This window comes from Electrona antarctica (assembly GCF_951216825.1).
Source record: "Electrona antarctica genome assembly, chromosome: 24".
Classification (NCBI taxonomy): domain Eukaryota; kingdom Metazoa; phylum Chordata; class Actinopteri; order Myctophiformes; family Myctophidae; genus Electrona; species Electrona antarctica.
In genome coordinates this window covers 10523185-10539798 of record NC_136803.1, presented here as the reverse complement: position 1 = coordinate 10539798, position 16614 = coordinate 10523185, and the positions used below count along the sequence as shown (strand labels likewise).

General features: G+C 45.0%; 1 protein-coding gene across 1 annotated transcript in view; it reads left to right on the top strand.

Annotated features, from left to right (window-relative positions):
- Positions 1-16614, top strand: part of LOC306917122 (extracellular calcium-sensing receptor-like) — a gene marked incomplete at both ends in the record, with an annotated part of 140376 nt that overhangs the window by 8228 nt on the left and 115534 nt on the right. The window lies entirely within an intron of this gene.

Genomic DNA, 16614 nt, shown 5'->3' with positions numbered 1-16614 from the left:
AGTTTGGGGGTCCTTGACATGTGTGAGTTGGCGTGATCGTCTTGGTGTTCCCATTGTGCGAGTGAGTCACCACAGCGTTGCGTTAGTGCTCGTGTCGGCACAACTGTCTTCATCAAGTGTCAGACATCACAGTATCCCCCGGAGAACAATTGTTCCTTAACAACTTGCACAATCAGCGAAAAGAAAACCCCGCAAACAACAGACAGCCACCATGAGTCACAGCTTTGTTCCAATAACTCTCGTTATTTTGTTTTTGTTTAAGTAAAACTAGTAAACATACTCGGATACAAGTAAAAGGCCAAAATCTTACTCAAGTAAGAGTACAAAAGTATATATATTCTTTTCTTTTTTATACTATACTTAGTACCAAGTACCAAAGCTAAAAGTGGGCTACACATCTTGCGGAATGTCACATTTGACAAGACAAACTATAACTATGTAGTCACTGAAGCTGTCAAATTATTATAGTGGAGTGAAAAGTCTCTGAAATGTAGTGGAGTAGAGTTATAAAGAATTGGAAGAATGGTTTATTTTTGTAATTATTCTGTACTATTTACAGTACAATGAGCATCATTGTACTGTAAATAGTACAGAATAATTACAAAAATAAACGTACATGCAGTACAGTTCCTCCACCACTGTCTAACCACTTGCACAATCAGCGAAAACCCGCAAACAACAACAGCCAATGAGTCAAGAAAAACGGTTTTGTTCCAGTCATAAGTCATCACTGTCACGTGGAAACCTTGTATGTCCAAAACTGGAAAACTAAAATAAAAAATAAAAAGGACCTGCAATGGATCCAATGCAGTTATTATATATTCACAAGCTCTTAATACTTTTCATTGGTTCAATATTTATAGCGCGCTATAAATAATCCCCGCGCTATATAAATATACGAAGCTTTATATCCGTGAATTCAAGATTTGTGTGCGTGCGTGCGTGGTTCAGCACCTGGTCATCTTGGGGACCTGGAGGAGGCCGGCATCACTGGACCTGAGGAAATGGGACGGGCAGTGGCGTGCACAGATATACCCTAGGGGGTGCTAGAGCACCCCCTGCCCTTTTGGCAATGTGCCCTTTTGAAAACAAATAAAAAATAGTATGTGGACCATGGTGACATTGATCAATTCTTGATAAAAAAGCTTCTAATATATTATATAGGCCCCAAAATCTATAAATCTCACACTATTAAGGCAACCGGCCGGTTCCACACGCTGCACAAGGTGCCCTTTTTTCACTTTAGCACCTGCCCCTCTAAATGTCTGTGCACGCCACTGGGGACGGGACCTGTGGCTGGAGGAGGTCGGAGAGGTAGAGAGGAGTCAGATTGTGTTGTGCCGTACAGTATGTACAGTATAGGTGGAGCCAAGCATGTTGAAGTGAATGCTGTGTGTTACTGGGAGCCAGTGAAAGTCATGGAGGCCATGGTGGCAAAGGATTTGTCCGAGGGGGAGGATGTAAAGAATGAATATAGGAGAGGGCCAAGCACCAATGTCTGGGGGGCGCCATGGGTCACAGATGTTGTGATTGATTTACAGTTGTTCATGGAAATTAATGTCTGAGGTGATCCTCAGAGTTACATGATTATTATTTTTCATTGACCACTTCAACCCTATATCATCCCTTCTGAGTTTAGCCAAAAATAGCAGATCTGCAAGCTCCCAATGCCTCGCCCTGCAAGGTGTTGTGAGCTTGTAGATCGGCTACAAGAGGTTTGTTTAGTGTGTAGAGGGGAAAAAAGAGCAGACCAAGTACAGAGTGAAAGGTCACGTTTATACTAAGACAGTTTGCGTGAAGATGACATACACATCATACAATGATGATAATGCTGTCAAAGAGAAGCTATTATGCTCTTATGAAATGTATTATCTGCAACACAGTTGCAGATAATACTGTCCTGTCCTGTCCTGTCCCTCCCTGCTTCGATCAGCTCTCTCTCAGCTAAGGGTTCTTCGGCCGGAAAAAACACTGCAGAGCCCTGGAATAAAGTTTTAAACCAGTGCAGAGCCCAGGTATAAAGTTTTAAACCAGTGCAGAGCCCTGATATAACGTTTTAAACCAGTGCAGAGCCCTGGTATAATGTTTTAAACCAGTGCAGAGCCCAGGTATAAAGTTTTAAACCAGTGCAGAGCCCTGGTATAAAGTTTTAAACCAGTGCAGAGCCCTGGTATAACGTTTTAAACCAGTGCCCCTGGTATAACGTTTTGAAACACTGCAGAGCCCTGGTATAAAGTTTTAAAACAATCTCAACTGATCGGGTAAAAACGTACCACAAAATAGTACTTGAGTATACTTTGGTTCCTTTCCCTCGGTGCTCTGACGTCACCTCTAATGTCCCTTCATTGCCTGCTAACCGCGCACATACGAGGCAGATTAACTGTTGACCGCGTGACAAATCGGACACGAAGGCGGCGGTTGACCTCTCGTTGCTCGGCCTGGGGCCCGCACCTGCGGTTGCATGGCTGTGTGGCGTGCGTGTGCACGTGCACTGCTTTTTGATTTCTTTCCTTTTTTTCTATTTTTTCGTCTCGTCTCGACTTTCAACAACATGTGGTTGCGTTCAGACAAAAAAGTGGAAAAAAGGTGGAAAAAGTAATCCGATTGTTTTTTAATCAAAATATGAGTAGCAATACCGCCCAAAGTCCAAAGTCTTGTGTTTGGAATTCACTTGAGTAAAAGTACAAAGATATTGGCATGGATTATCAAATGATATGTAAAGTACTGTGAAATTGCCGTGCCTTACTGAAAGTAAAAACACTCACAGCTCACATTGCACAATGTGTTGTGAGCTTGTAGATCAGCTATTGTAGAAGGAGTATAATATAGAGCTCAATTGGCTAACATATGTTTTGTCACTTTTGTGTGCTATATATACTTTTTAATGCAGTGGAGTAACAATATTTGAGTCTGAAATGTACTGGAGTAGTAGAAGTATGAAGTATTGGAAATTGGAGTAAAAGTACTGTTTGTGGCCCCTTGCTTTGACGTGCAGTGTGGATTGTTATGTCTGGAACGTTCCCATCACTCCGTTGCATGTTCCCGGACATGTTAACATACTTACGTATGTTATACGCACGTGAGATGCCTCACGTCCTGTCATCACCTTGATCAACACCATGAAACCCAAGAGCAAGAACTAGAACATTTTGATTTAGCACCTCTCTCTCTCTGATGTGTCACATTGTGAGTGCAGCCTGGTCGTGTGTTCCACAGTAATCGCTTCATAACTGCCAGACGTATCCCCCCACACGTGCTGACAACGTCAGAGGGGCGTCTGCAATAACAAGACAGTCTAATGTGTGTGTAATCTGCAGTAGTAGTACGCGCACGCGCGAGTGTGTGTGTGTATTGGGGGAAAGGGGATTATGCAATGCCTGGGGGGGCTACAGATGTTCTAGCCGTGGGGTGGATGCAAGGTAATCACTTATGGACGCACAAAAACAACGTTGTGGGTTGTATTATTGTATAGTAACATGGCTGAGTGTCTGCCTGCCCTAAAAGGATGGGTTCACTTGAGGTCGGACCCTACTAGGCTGTACAGCATAGTCTCTGCCAGAGCATGTTCTGCGTCCCCCAGAGCACGTCAGAAGAGGAGGCTTTGGTTCAAACACAAAGCAGATGAGTTCAGGCGACAGGGCTTTTTCTATTGAGGAGCTTCATCCAGCAGTATACATACTTTTAGCCCTATATACATCGTCCAACAGAAAATGGTTTGTCCAGTATGTCTACAATGTATGTTCGCTGTGTGGATGAATGAATGCATGGATGAACAAAAATAATGAACAAATGAACGAATGAACGAACGAACGAAAGACTGACTGACTGACTGACTGACTGAATTCCCCTTTAACACACCAATTTGGACTGTTGATCACCAACATTTGGTGATCAGCAGTTAATGTCCAAACAAACAAAAAATCGAATGTGATATCCAGTGGCGTTTTGGGTCGTAGAACGGGGCACCACGGCGTGTGGCCAGTAATTTCTTTCACAAGCACGCGCAGGTACGGTTCACGCGTGTGCACGCGCTATAAGACACGTGCCCCTAGATTCACAACGCGCCAAACAGCAGCATAGTGTCCGTTGGGCAACTCGGGCCTCGGCCCAGTCAATGGAGCTCTTGCCCTGCAGGCTAGCTGAGGTGAGGTGTTGAATGAATGCTGCGCTGTAGTCCAAACAGCATACAGTATGTACATATTTGCCCTTCAGCCGCTTGTTGTCCATGTGCGAGAGGACGGTGAGGATCGAGAGCCATATAGCAAATGCGTCATCGGTGGATCTGTCTTTGTGGTATGCAAACTGCCACGGATGGATCCGTGCAGCGTGGCAGATAGCGTGGAGCAGATGTATTCCCTCGCCAGCTTCTCAACGCATTGTGCTGACTTCCCACTGTGTCCTGCACCATTGACAGACATGGACGTGCAGAACCGTTGTCTTTGAACTGATGAAAGGACAGACGGAGTCATCCGCCATCCTGCTAGACGCCATAAACAGACTGTGTTCTTATCTATCGTTTTATTACTTGTCAGGAGAACTTCAAAGGCATGCTGGTTTTCTTCCCCTTTTCTGTAAAAGTCTACTAATCTCTCCAAAGCAGTGGTTCTCAGCTTTGGTTGGACTACTAGCATGTTTCAAACAATCATCAGAAAACAACATTATGTCAGCATATTGCACACGCAAGCGCGCGCGCGCGCACACACGCACACACGCACACACGCGCACACACACACACACACACACACACACACACACACACACACAGGGTGAGGTCGCTTCTTGCCCTCAGGGCATCTTACTGGTTTAATTTGACTCATGAGATATTATTTAGACACATTTGAGCAATTTAAAACGGCACAATATATTTACATAGATTGTGGGAGTGGAAACAAATCATGAACGTCGTGTCCGACTGACATGAGAATTTGCACGCACGCTCCCAGTAGGCCAAGGAAGATCTGCCACCACACATGCTTAAAACCGGCCTCATGGTGGCGCTATAACAGGACGCAACACAGCCCTGGGCAGGAAACACTGCCACTTGTCTAGTTTACGTACTGTATGTTTCAGGGGTCATCGCCATGCTGGCTAGGGGTGGACATTCTTGTTGAAATCCCATGATTGCCACAGACATATACAACATGACTGGAACCTGGAACACAAGAGCTAGCCCTGCCTGACCATAACACGTCTGTAACTCTGAGAATGAACAATGGAACCAAATAGACCATTTGGTTCCATTTCTACACGGGGGTCCAAATTGCAAATAAAGCATTTGAGAACCAATAGTACTAGTTGAACTTCTTATATGCCACATTATCCACATAGTGTCGTATAGTGAAGATGTGTCATACATATTCAGAGGAAAACCTGGAGACTTGACATTCAGTACTTATCAAGACAATCTCAAATTTGCCACAGGCAAGACCAAGTCTTATAGGCACGGACGCACGTGTAAGGACATATTGATGATGCCTGTGTTTTCATGATACTAATCAGGACGTAGGTTGTTACGTAAACGCAGGTACTTGACCTGAGTTTACTGAGGACAGTCAATCCAGGTCTTAACCTGTGACCTGTTAAAGGGTCTGCACTTTACGTGTGTAATCACTGCCCCCCACGCGCGCGCGCACGCACGCACGCGCGCGCACGCGCACACACACACACACACACACACACACACACACACACACACACACACACACACACACACACACACACACACACACACACACACACACACACACACACACACACACACACACAACTCTTAAAACATGTTAGGGCGGCTGTGGCTCAGGAGGTAGAGCAGGTCGTCCAATGATCCCTGGGTCGGCAGTTTGAATCCCGGCTCCTCCTGTCCACATGTCGAAGTGTCCTTGGGCAAGACACTCAACCCTACATTGCCTCCAATGAGTTGGTCGGTGTGAGCTCGCCACCATTGCTGTGTGAATGTGGGAAGTGAGGACGCTGGCGTCGACTGTTCGCCGCTTCACCTCCCAAGCCTTGGTATTGTTGTTTCATCTGTGTTTACCGCCCCTGCCCGGGGTCAAAAGGTCACACAGGACTTCCCAGCTATGACCAAAACGTTTTGGTCCCGTCGTCGAGGAAACAGGTTCCATTTGCCCCGGGGTCAAGGGTTAGGGGTCATTTGGCAAGATGACATCATCTAGCACAGGCCACATGTTTAGACGTACGGACGCACGCACACACACGTACGTAGTGGTGCAAGATGCACAGTACTTACATTTATCTCTTTTTTTAATCTGACGTGCACGCGATGTGTACATGGATGCGCCCACGGTTATTTATTCTTTCATTTGTCCCATATCTCTGGCACCTGGCCAGCGTTTCTGTTTAACAGGTGGCATGGATTATAGCCGATCTACAAGCTCATGTATGGTCACAACTTACGCTATGTGTTGTGAGCTTTTAGGCCGGGTATTCTATTAATAGATACAAAAATAACGTGTCTGATGTGAACAGTTTTTAAGTTGCTCGGTTCAGTATTTAGATTAGATATTTGATATCCATTTCATCAGACATCCCCCCTTCCTATACAAACCCATTGTAACTTCAAACTCCCTTTTAACCATGCTAAGTTCATAGAAAACAGTCGTCCTTGGATCTGATGACTCATGCTGCTCTCCTAACACGCGTGTGCGTGCGTGCACAAACATGTATCTGTCTCCATGGTGTCCACGCGCACAGACCATATGCCGCACACGTTCCAAGGTGCTAGTTAAAGCCAGTGATGCTACACGCCACCGCGCCAACGCTCAGTATGCCTGTTGTTAGGGGGGCCATCACCATGGCAAGGTCACCGTTTGTCCCACAAGGTCACCAAAACATTCTGCTAAGATTTCTGCCACATTCCATCTGTCACTCCAATGCACTGGTGGTGAGCAGTGGTCAGCAATATGACACGGACACACGTGTCTGTGGCAATGACATGGTAAAATGTAATCTTAAATGTTCTGTTTTACTAATGAGAACTAATGTTCTTTTTTTAAGAAGAACCAACAGGTTCATTTGGTTCCATGTGTACAGAGTTACAACCCTGTAATGGTCATTCAGGGTTCTCTTCATGGGATTCTGGTAATAGAATTTGTCCGGCGATGTCCGTTCATTTTGTATGTCTGTGTGCGGAAGAAGCAGCGACTCTACTGCGAGGCTCTCTCGCGTGACTGAACTTCTCACCCCATCTCTAAGGGAGATGCCAGCTACCCGTCTGAGAAAACTCATTTTGTCCGCTTGTATCCGCAACCTTATTCTTTCGACTTCTTATTCTTTATTTTGCTTTCAGCAGTGAAAAAAGGTTGTCGACAAACCTTATTTTTTGTCATAGTTTTAGTCGACAAAATCGACATTGGTCTGGTGGGCACAGGGGTCTCGAATCTCGATACTGTGACACATGTACGCATGCACACACGCACACACTGTGTGTCATTAACATGTCGCCACTCTGCCCAGAGAAGCCACTAATTGCAGGGTTGAGCACAACACCGCCACCCGCAGGCCACAACGAGGTCAGCCTGGCTTTGGATGGAAAGGCGCAAGGCATGCATGCGTGCCCAAATGTCCCCACAAATACTATTTGAGAAATGGACAGTTTCTTGTACATGTCCATGGACATGGACTATTTCCTAAATCCTCACAAGAAACAAGTATTTTATTTATTTTTTATTTGTTTGGCTTGATATATTCGTATACAGTACTTGTGCAATGCTGTCGCGCAGGCAAAATAATACATCTACAAGCTCAACACACTTTGCGATGTGATGCATTGTGAGCTTGTAGATCTGCTATTTTGGGTGTGCAATTGATCTCAGCGTGTGTGTGTGTGTGTGTGTGTGCGCGTGTGCGTGTGTGTGTGTGTGCGCACGCTTGACTCACTCACATCTTCAGTGTATACTGAAGAGTGAGTGCAGGCATGACTTGTGGCCATAGCTGTGGAATCATTGCCCATTTGTGCAATTCCAAACGTAATGTCAGTGTGTGTTTATTTACATGTGAAAGTGTGTGTGTGTGTGTGTGTGTGTGTGTGTGTGTGTGTGTGTGTGTGTGTGTGTGTGTGTGTGTGTGTGTGTGTGTGGTGAAGGCAGCACATCTGGGTGGCTGGCGGACTGCCAGCAACATTTGGCTGATGCATGGGCTCCAGTTGTGTTGCCAGGCAACCGTTGCCAATGGGGGGGGGGGGGGGGGGGGGCAGGGCAGAGAACGGGGAGCAGGGGAAGTTTAGAGGGTTCAGACGCTAAAGGAGCACTTCACCCATTTTTTCAACCGGACCAATTCGTAATGATTGGCCCTCACCAATAATAATAATCATCTTTATTGTCCCGAAGGATAATCATCTTCACAGGTCTGTTCAACACCAACAACAAAAACAACACATAGCACAGAAAAACATAACACCAAGACAAACAAAAACATGAGTTCCCCACTGTATACAGAACCATCCTATCGGCGGGGCAGTTTGTTTAATGCCGCGATGGCTGAGGGGTTCTGTATCTTTGTCCTGATGGCATGAGGTTGAAGAAGCGATACAGGGGATGATCAGTGTCACGTGATATTGAGTGCTAGCCGTGTGATGGCATTATTGTTCATATCAGAATGTGTTGGTGTGAAGTCCGATAATCTTGGAAGCAATACGGGTAATACTGAAAAGTTTGTTTCTGTTAGGCATGGACAGTATGGTGTAGAAACATGCAGAACAGTACAACAGAACAGGCTGAATAATGCTTTTGTACAAATCATTGTATGATGGCACAATTTCCCGTCGACTCGTGTCAACGGTCTTTGGTGGGCTGCGGACCGTTCATGAAACGTGCCAGTGCCAGTGACATCATCGACGGGGATTCTTTCTCTCAAAGTCGGCATGCTGAAATAAAAGCCATGTCTCAAAGTTTGCTTTACTTTTTTGGGGGATGTTTTGCCACTCACAAGAAGTGATTAAGTACAGGATCGATACCACACAAATGTCGCTTAAAAGACGTACAGTAGAGCCTTGTAGAGGAAAAAAAAGCAAAACAGTTGAAATGATCTTGTTTTCGCCAAAAATCCATGGAAATCAGAGAAAAATGCATTTTTATCAATCCTATATTAAACCATCTTGATTTTGTTTGGATCATGTGATTTTTGTCTCCACCAGGCCGAAGGCTTGGGGAGAGAGTATGTTTTGCACTCCGTCCGTCCGTCCACGTGTGTGTGTCTGTCCGTGTGTCCTTCCGTCCGTCCGTTACCAGCTCCGGCACCGTTGGCCCCATCCATGCCACACTGTGCACACACACTCCCTGGACGCCAACGACGAACCTCTACCCCAAATATTCCAAAACGGTCTGTTATAGCGCCACCATGAGGCACTTTATCTAGTTGGGTCTACTTTTCTGCCAGGGAGCCCCATCAAGATGTGTTGGTAACATGTTTAAAAATATTTGAGATTTTTTGGGGGCATAGTAGCTCAACAGGCACATTTAAGCCTAAACTGCTTCATTCCTTTGGGCTCGTCGAGTCGTTTTCACAGACCTGTGGTTGCTTGGTTTCTCACAAAATCTGGCAACACTGAACAGATGGAGGGAGCACATGTTGGAAGTCTCTCTGTGACAGATTATTGTCACATTAAAAATGACCATAAAAGCAGGAGAATGCATGCATGGGGCCTGACGCTCCCTCCCGGCCGTGTTCACCTGAACTACACAGGTTATTCTCTCAGGACCAATACAAGCAGCGCCGGGAAAAGTGCTCCTTTCCACACGCCTGCTCAAAGTATTCTCTCAGGTCCAATACCGGGGTCGCTTTGTATCGTTTCAATCTGGACTCTTTTGGTTTCCAGTATATCCCTGGCATGATATCGGCTGTCCAAACGCTGTCACGCAGGCTGGACTGAAGCAGTGCAGGAACGATTAGTCTAGAATATTTAGGAAAAACATACAAATAAAATTATAATAAATAACTCTTTTGTTTTTACGGTATTTTTCTCATGGTGCTCCCTCTTCTTCTTCTGGATACTTCTCTTCGGGGGTCGCAACAGCGATACAGCACATTGTGAGCTTGTAGATCTACTATTTTCAAAAGATGTACTTTTAGTATACATTGAGCACAGATCGGTGAACCAATGAGATCCACCGGCTGTTTTCACCGGCAACTTTGAATCCACCCCTCTAGACCGGAAAGCGCACGCACGCACGCGCACACACACAGGCCCTGCAGCCGCATGGGTTTAGCAGCATAAACATGATTTTGCATGCATACACAAACATAAACACTGAGCTGTTCCACCATCTCACCACACGTAAACGTGATTTACAATGTGGGCTGTGTGTTTACACGCGTACGGCCACGAAATATAAAATGTAGGTCAGACCACAATGGACAGAGAGAGAGAGAGAGAGAGAGAGAGAGAGAGAGAGAGAGAGAGAGAGAGAGAGAGAGAGAGAGACTCTCGCTCATCATATGGTGAAACCGCAGACCCCAGTGGAGTGATGTGATGTAAATGGTGACAAGCAAATCAGTGGTGGAAAGTAACTATAAGTTCATAATGACACTACTTAAAGGACTTTTCACTCATACACTGGTCCCTTCTAATGCTTATCATAATATGGCAGAGGTTCCCGAAATCCCCCCCCCCCCCCCGCCACAGTGACAAGCACATATTTTATTTGACAATTTGACTTGATTTGATTGTTGATTACTTGTGGTCGAACAATGTTCTTTTTTTCTTTTAGTTTACGTTTAGAAAGGTCATCTGGCGTCCCCCCAAAAAATCATGACCCACATGCTGTAAGTAAGTAGCCTTGCCGAGCCATGAGGCCCATAGGGCAGGAGGCGGAGCCTATCTCCTGTTTCTGTAGCGTGAGGCAGCTTGATGTACAAGTACACCCCCTGGACATGACGCTAGTATGTCGCAGGGACTTACCCCCAATCCAACACTTGATGCTGAGTGCCAAGCAGGGAGGCACTGGGTCCCATTTTTTAGAGTCTTTGGTATGACCCGACTGGGGATTGAACCCCAGCCTCCCAGTCCCAGGGCGGACACTCAACCACAAGGCCACTGATCTGCCACCTGCTGAGAACCACTGTAATATGGTAGCAATGTGGCTACGTGGCCTTTGCCTCAGAGGAGGCCTCCCCCCTTAGAGTGCTAATGTGTGCAGTCTATTAGGTAGGCCTACCTAATTATTGTCCATTGTTAAATGTGATGTAATTATTGTTGAATTGTAACATAATAATGCGTTTGTTTGGTATAGAACAGTGGTTCCGAAAATGGGGTCCGGGGACCCCCATTAAGGCAGTTCCAGGGGGTCCCCAGCTAAACTATATAGTTTGGAACCAAATTAATTCTTATCGGTCTGTAACTCTGAGAATGTACAAGTTCCATTTGTACGGGTCCATTTGGTTCCATTTGTACACTCTCAGAGTTAAATTAACATTCATTTTACAATATAAATTGAGGGTCCCAGAGATAGAAATACCATTAAATGGGGGTCTGTAGACTAATTTGCATGTCAAACTGGGGGGGTCCTTGACATTTTACCGGGTTGAGAATCACTGCTAGAGCCATAAAAAAGTTCTCTTATGGGGTTACCTGGCATACCTGGGGCAGCGGTGGCCGAACGGTTTGCGGAGCGGTCTTGTTATTGGAAGGTCGCCAGTTCGAATCCCCGGACCGGCACGTTAAAATTACCACCGCTGAAGTGCCCTTGAGCAAGGCATTGAACCACTACCATGAAATGTTCTATATGAGCAGGGTCTGGCTGTAAACAAGCATCTCGAGCTTAGTCCATAGTATCAATTCGGGGGTCCTTGACATGAAAAAGTTTGGGAACCACTGGTATAGAACAGGGGTTCTCAACCCGTGGGTCGCGACCCCTCGAGGGGTCGCCAAATTAAGAAAAAAAAAGGTTTTTGTTTTTTTTTGCAACTGAATGGCTGTAAAGTGGAAATGAAGAATTTACATATAGTACACATAGTACATGCATACACCTTCCCTAATGATGATGGTTTCAGTATTTATTTATGGTGTATTGTCTCTATTATTAAGGTTATTGTAGCAGTCAATTTATATTGGGGGTCGGGAGGGGGCGGGGCAGGGGTCCCGAGACGTTGCCAAAGCATTTTCGGGGGTCCCCGGCCAAAAAGGTTGAGAACCCCTGGTATAGAACAGGGGCTCATGTTTGCACAGTGAAACAAAAGGCTTAAACAAAACCGTTGTCCATACCATACATGCCGTGAACATTCAATACCCTGCAGAACCAAACATAGAATCTACTTTACAAAGACATTATACACACTTTAAGAACGGAGGAACAACTTCTCCCATGCCTTTCCAATGAATCCAGCCACTGCTAACATTTCCATTGTAACGCACAATCCACCATGACACTGCTATACACATTAGGTATTGGGTACATTGGGTAGCGAAGTATTTCTCTGTGACGCCGTGATTCGTGAATCCAGCATGTGTTTGGTTGAATCCAGACATGTGTGTGTGTGACTTCTACAAGGAACATAACATAGGTGTAGCATGATTGTTTTACAACGAGGTAGCTCGTGTGGTATGTGTACATTAGATTGTTCTGACATTATAGCTGATAATGCAATCCTGTGTGGTGAAAAGAAAACGCATGTTACTAACAGGAACAGGGCCTTATTATACCATGACCGAACTGTGTGTGTGTGTGTGTGTGGGTGTGTGTGTGTGTGTGTGTGTGTGTGTGTGTGTGTGTGTGTGTGTGTGTGTGTGTGTGTGTGTGTGTGTGTGTGTGTGTGTGTGTGTGTGTGCGTTTTCATGCTCTGGTGCATATCGCTCCTGGAGGAGTGACAGTGTGTTACACAACAGCTCATAATTCATATGAAAACAATCACTTGTGCTAATGATCATTTTACAATCTGACACTGTGTGTGTGTGTGTGTGTGTGTGTGTGTGTGTGTGTGTGTGTGTGTGTGTGTGTGTGTGTGTGTGTGTGTGTGTGTGTGTGTCCCGCATGTGTGTGTAGGTGTTCGCTACAAAGTATTGTGGCGCCAGGGCCAACATGTGCTTGAAAATGGAGTGTTGAATTTGGACGACAGACATTGTTACTTGTCAGCAGGGATTTGATCCTGGCGTGTCGGCGATATGAATGAGGAGGGGGGGCGAGAAACATAAAAAAAAACAAATATATAACAGGGGCCAAGGAATGCAGCAACAAGAATCAAATATGCAATACGCACAATATGCCATAGAAGACCATACAAATGAGCATTTTAAACAGCTGCCCCTAACCTACCGTCAGTAAAACTATACATGAACCTAACCTTAACCATAACCCTGACCTCAGTTAAACTGTGTTAAACCTAACCTTAACCCTAGCATCATTGCCCTGCCTAAATGTAAGCAGAAACCAACCATCCACGCGCACGCACGCACGCACACGCACGCACGCACGCGCACACACAGATGTATCAAGCAATGACAAGTGGAAATTTCAAGTGCACTAAAAGTAGCCTACCTCAAACTTATACTTTAGTATGTGGGTATAGCTATGTAAATGTATGTCAGAGTGAATGTGCGTGGTTACATCCACCTCTGGGCTGCTGCCATGTGCTTCCCATTACAGTCTGTTGTCGGAGCATTTGTTTCAGTGTGAAGTGTCTCCTTGCAGAACATTTGATTTAATGGAGTGTTGCTGGCTCACGTTGGCCGTTAATACGTGGGCCTTGATGAGGTTGCATTTCGTCACAGTGGGGGAAGAAACCATGTATCTCCATATTGTATGTTTCATTTTTACATGAAAACCCTTCGTCCTATGCAACAGTGTCTGACAAACGTAGATCTACAAGGTCACAGCCCATTGTGATGTGACGCATTGTGAGCTTGTGGGTCTGCTATTTTGGCTATAGTCTGACAAATATAAGTAATAGGCCTATACGTAAAAGTGAAGTGGTTAAGCGATTTTTGGTTTCATAAATATGTAACCAATGAAAAGTATTAACAAGAGGCTCCATTGGACATAATGCGTTTGGACGTAAAGTGCAAGGTTTTCGACCGACGCCAACCATAAAAAAAGCTCAACGTTATCGCAAGTAATGACGGCGCGAGACGGCAGGGTTCTCACCATCGCACGTTCAGCCAAAGGAAATGAGGCGCGCATGTTGCCGACATGTCTGCAGAAATGTCTGCAGAAATTAATCTAGCCGTCCCTCGTGGCAAAGCTCCTCAAACTCCTTCTGCATGTTCTTTGTCGTCTGCTCCCAGACTGCTCTTCAAGCCCATAAGCTCCCCTAAAGAGGCCGTCGTTGCGGTTTGAAGACGTTTCTCTGCACTGTCAGAAGACTCATCTAGCACTTTGAGTTGACATTGTCATCACAGGGACAGACACTGAGTTTATGTATTCATTTAATTGCACGGGACAGCGCATATTAATGAACAATGTTAAATTCCATCTGTAGCCCCCACACAATAAACAACATCAATATAAGAGACACAATAGAGTACAAAAGGAAGGCAGTTCCCGACTCGACACTGGGAACTGCACCCCCTGCGGTGGTGTTAAGTCAGTGGGGCGAACAGTTTTCGAGTTACGTTGATTACACACAGACAGATACTTGGTGGGTGGATGGATGGATGGATAGATGGATAGATGGATAGATAGATGAAAGTTTGGACACGTTCTAATTGCTTCCCTGAACTGTTGTATTTACATCGGCCATATGACGTCTCACGTCGTCTTTTAGTGCACTGTTGTGTACTTTTGTATATTGGTGAATATCGATCGTGTTTATTATTTTTAGTGTGATGTGTCTTTTATCCTGTCTTGCCATGTAACTGCAAGTGTTGTGCTGCCTTTGGTGAATGAATTTCCTTCGCGGGATCAACAAATGTCTTACCTAAGTTACCTTATCTTAAAATCGGTATTGTGGTTAACATAGCGAACCGTGGAAGGCTGCCTATACAGGCATTGTGGCGACACCTGTGTCATGACATAACTGCTGAACTGCTGCTAAAAAAAAGTTGACCACCAGCCACTATAAGTATTACATAGTCTACTAAAGTATGAGTGCAATCTCATGAAAAAGTGTACAACTGTACCTGTACAGTATATAGCACAGAGAGAGAGAGAGAAGATTTACATACACATTTCATTCCATTTGGACCCTATTCAAAGTTCTGGTCCAAGAAACTTGATATATAGGTCAGGATGTCTCCTTCCATCCTGTTCCATACGTTATGTCCACATGTAGAGTCACTTAACAATTTTGGTGCCGGGGAATTTTTCAGAATAAAAGGCGCTAAAGTGTCAAGCAGATGAGGGAGATTTACTCTGAAAACCCCCGCCTTTCATTTCCCCCCTAAACGGGGAGGTGAAATCTTCCATCCTACATCGCCGTCGTAAAACTGATCTCTCTTTAGAAGCGTTAATATTCTAAACCACACACACACACACACACACACACACACACACACACACACACACACACACACACACACACACACACACACACACACACACACACACACACACACACACACACACACACACACACACACACACACACACACACACACACACACACACACACACACACACACACACACACACACACACACACACACACAGCGCTGGGAGAACTACTAGAATATTCTCACAAGTAAAGGGCCAGTACGTATATAGACCTGAGCCCAAATGGCTTCTAACATCAAAACGTACGTATGTTGCTCTATCAATGGTTCTGAAACTTTCACTATTGAGCTAAGAGAGCCTGCCTGCTTGCTCAGGGGATGAATTGAATCTTGACATTCATGTCAGATCCTGTGAGACATGACTTTTGACATGATCAAAATGTCTCAATAGAAGAGCAGGGTAAAGAAATTACAACTAAGTTATAGTTACGTTGTATATACTATACCATACGGATTGGACAATAATACATATAATGTATTCATTCAAAAATGTTAGCTCAAGACAAATTGCCGACCTAGCCTACAAGTTCACAACATGTCACGACCTAACTTGCTGTGGGTTTGTATAGATCATCTATTTTTGGCTAAAGTATTGGAAAAGTCACATTTGCACAAGTCCATTTCCACAAGTCTTTTCAAAAGTATTACAAATCTTATGGAACAAACAAATAGCCAATCTTCATGCAAAGTAACTTTCCAAATAGCCAAGTTTAGTGGACTAAAAAGTTGAATATATATGCCTCTGAAATGTAGTGGAAGAGTAGAAGTTACCGAATTACTTTTGAGTGCACTCAAAAGTGAATTGAGTGCACTTTAATGTCTGAGTGTGCGTGTGTGTGTGTGTGTGTGTGTGTGTGTGTGTGTGTGTGTGTGTGTGTGTGTGTGTGTGCACTGAACAATAGCTCATTGTCATCGATCCTAATGAGCAGGAGTATTACGACCAAAACACTGCGTTGGCATGGCAACACACTCACTCGCAGACAAGACAGTAGTCATTACAGCTTAGCATGGTGTTTATGTACCCTGGGGCGCACACACACACACACACACATGCACACGCACACATGCACACAAATGCACACGCGCACACAAACACAGAGACACACACACACCTGCGGTGTCAGTCAAGTGTTCGCTGCATGTAATTAAGCAGTCAATATATCAGAGCCCTGTCT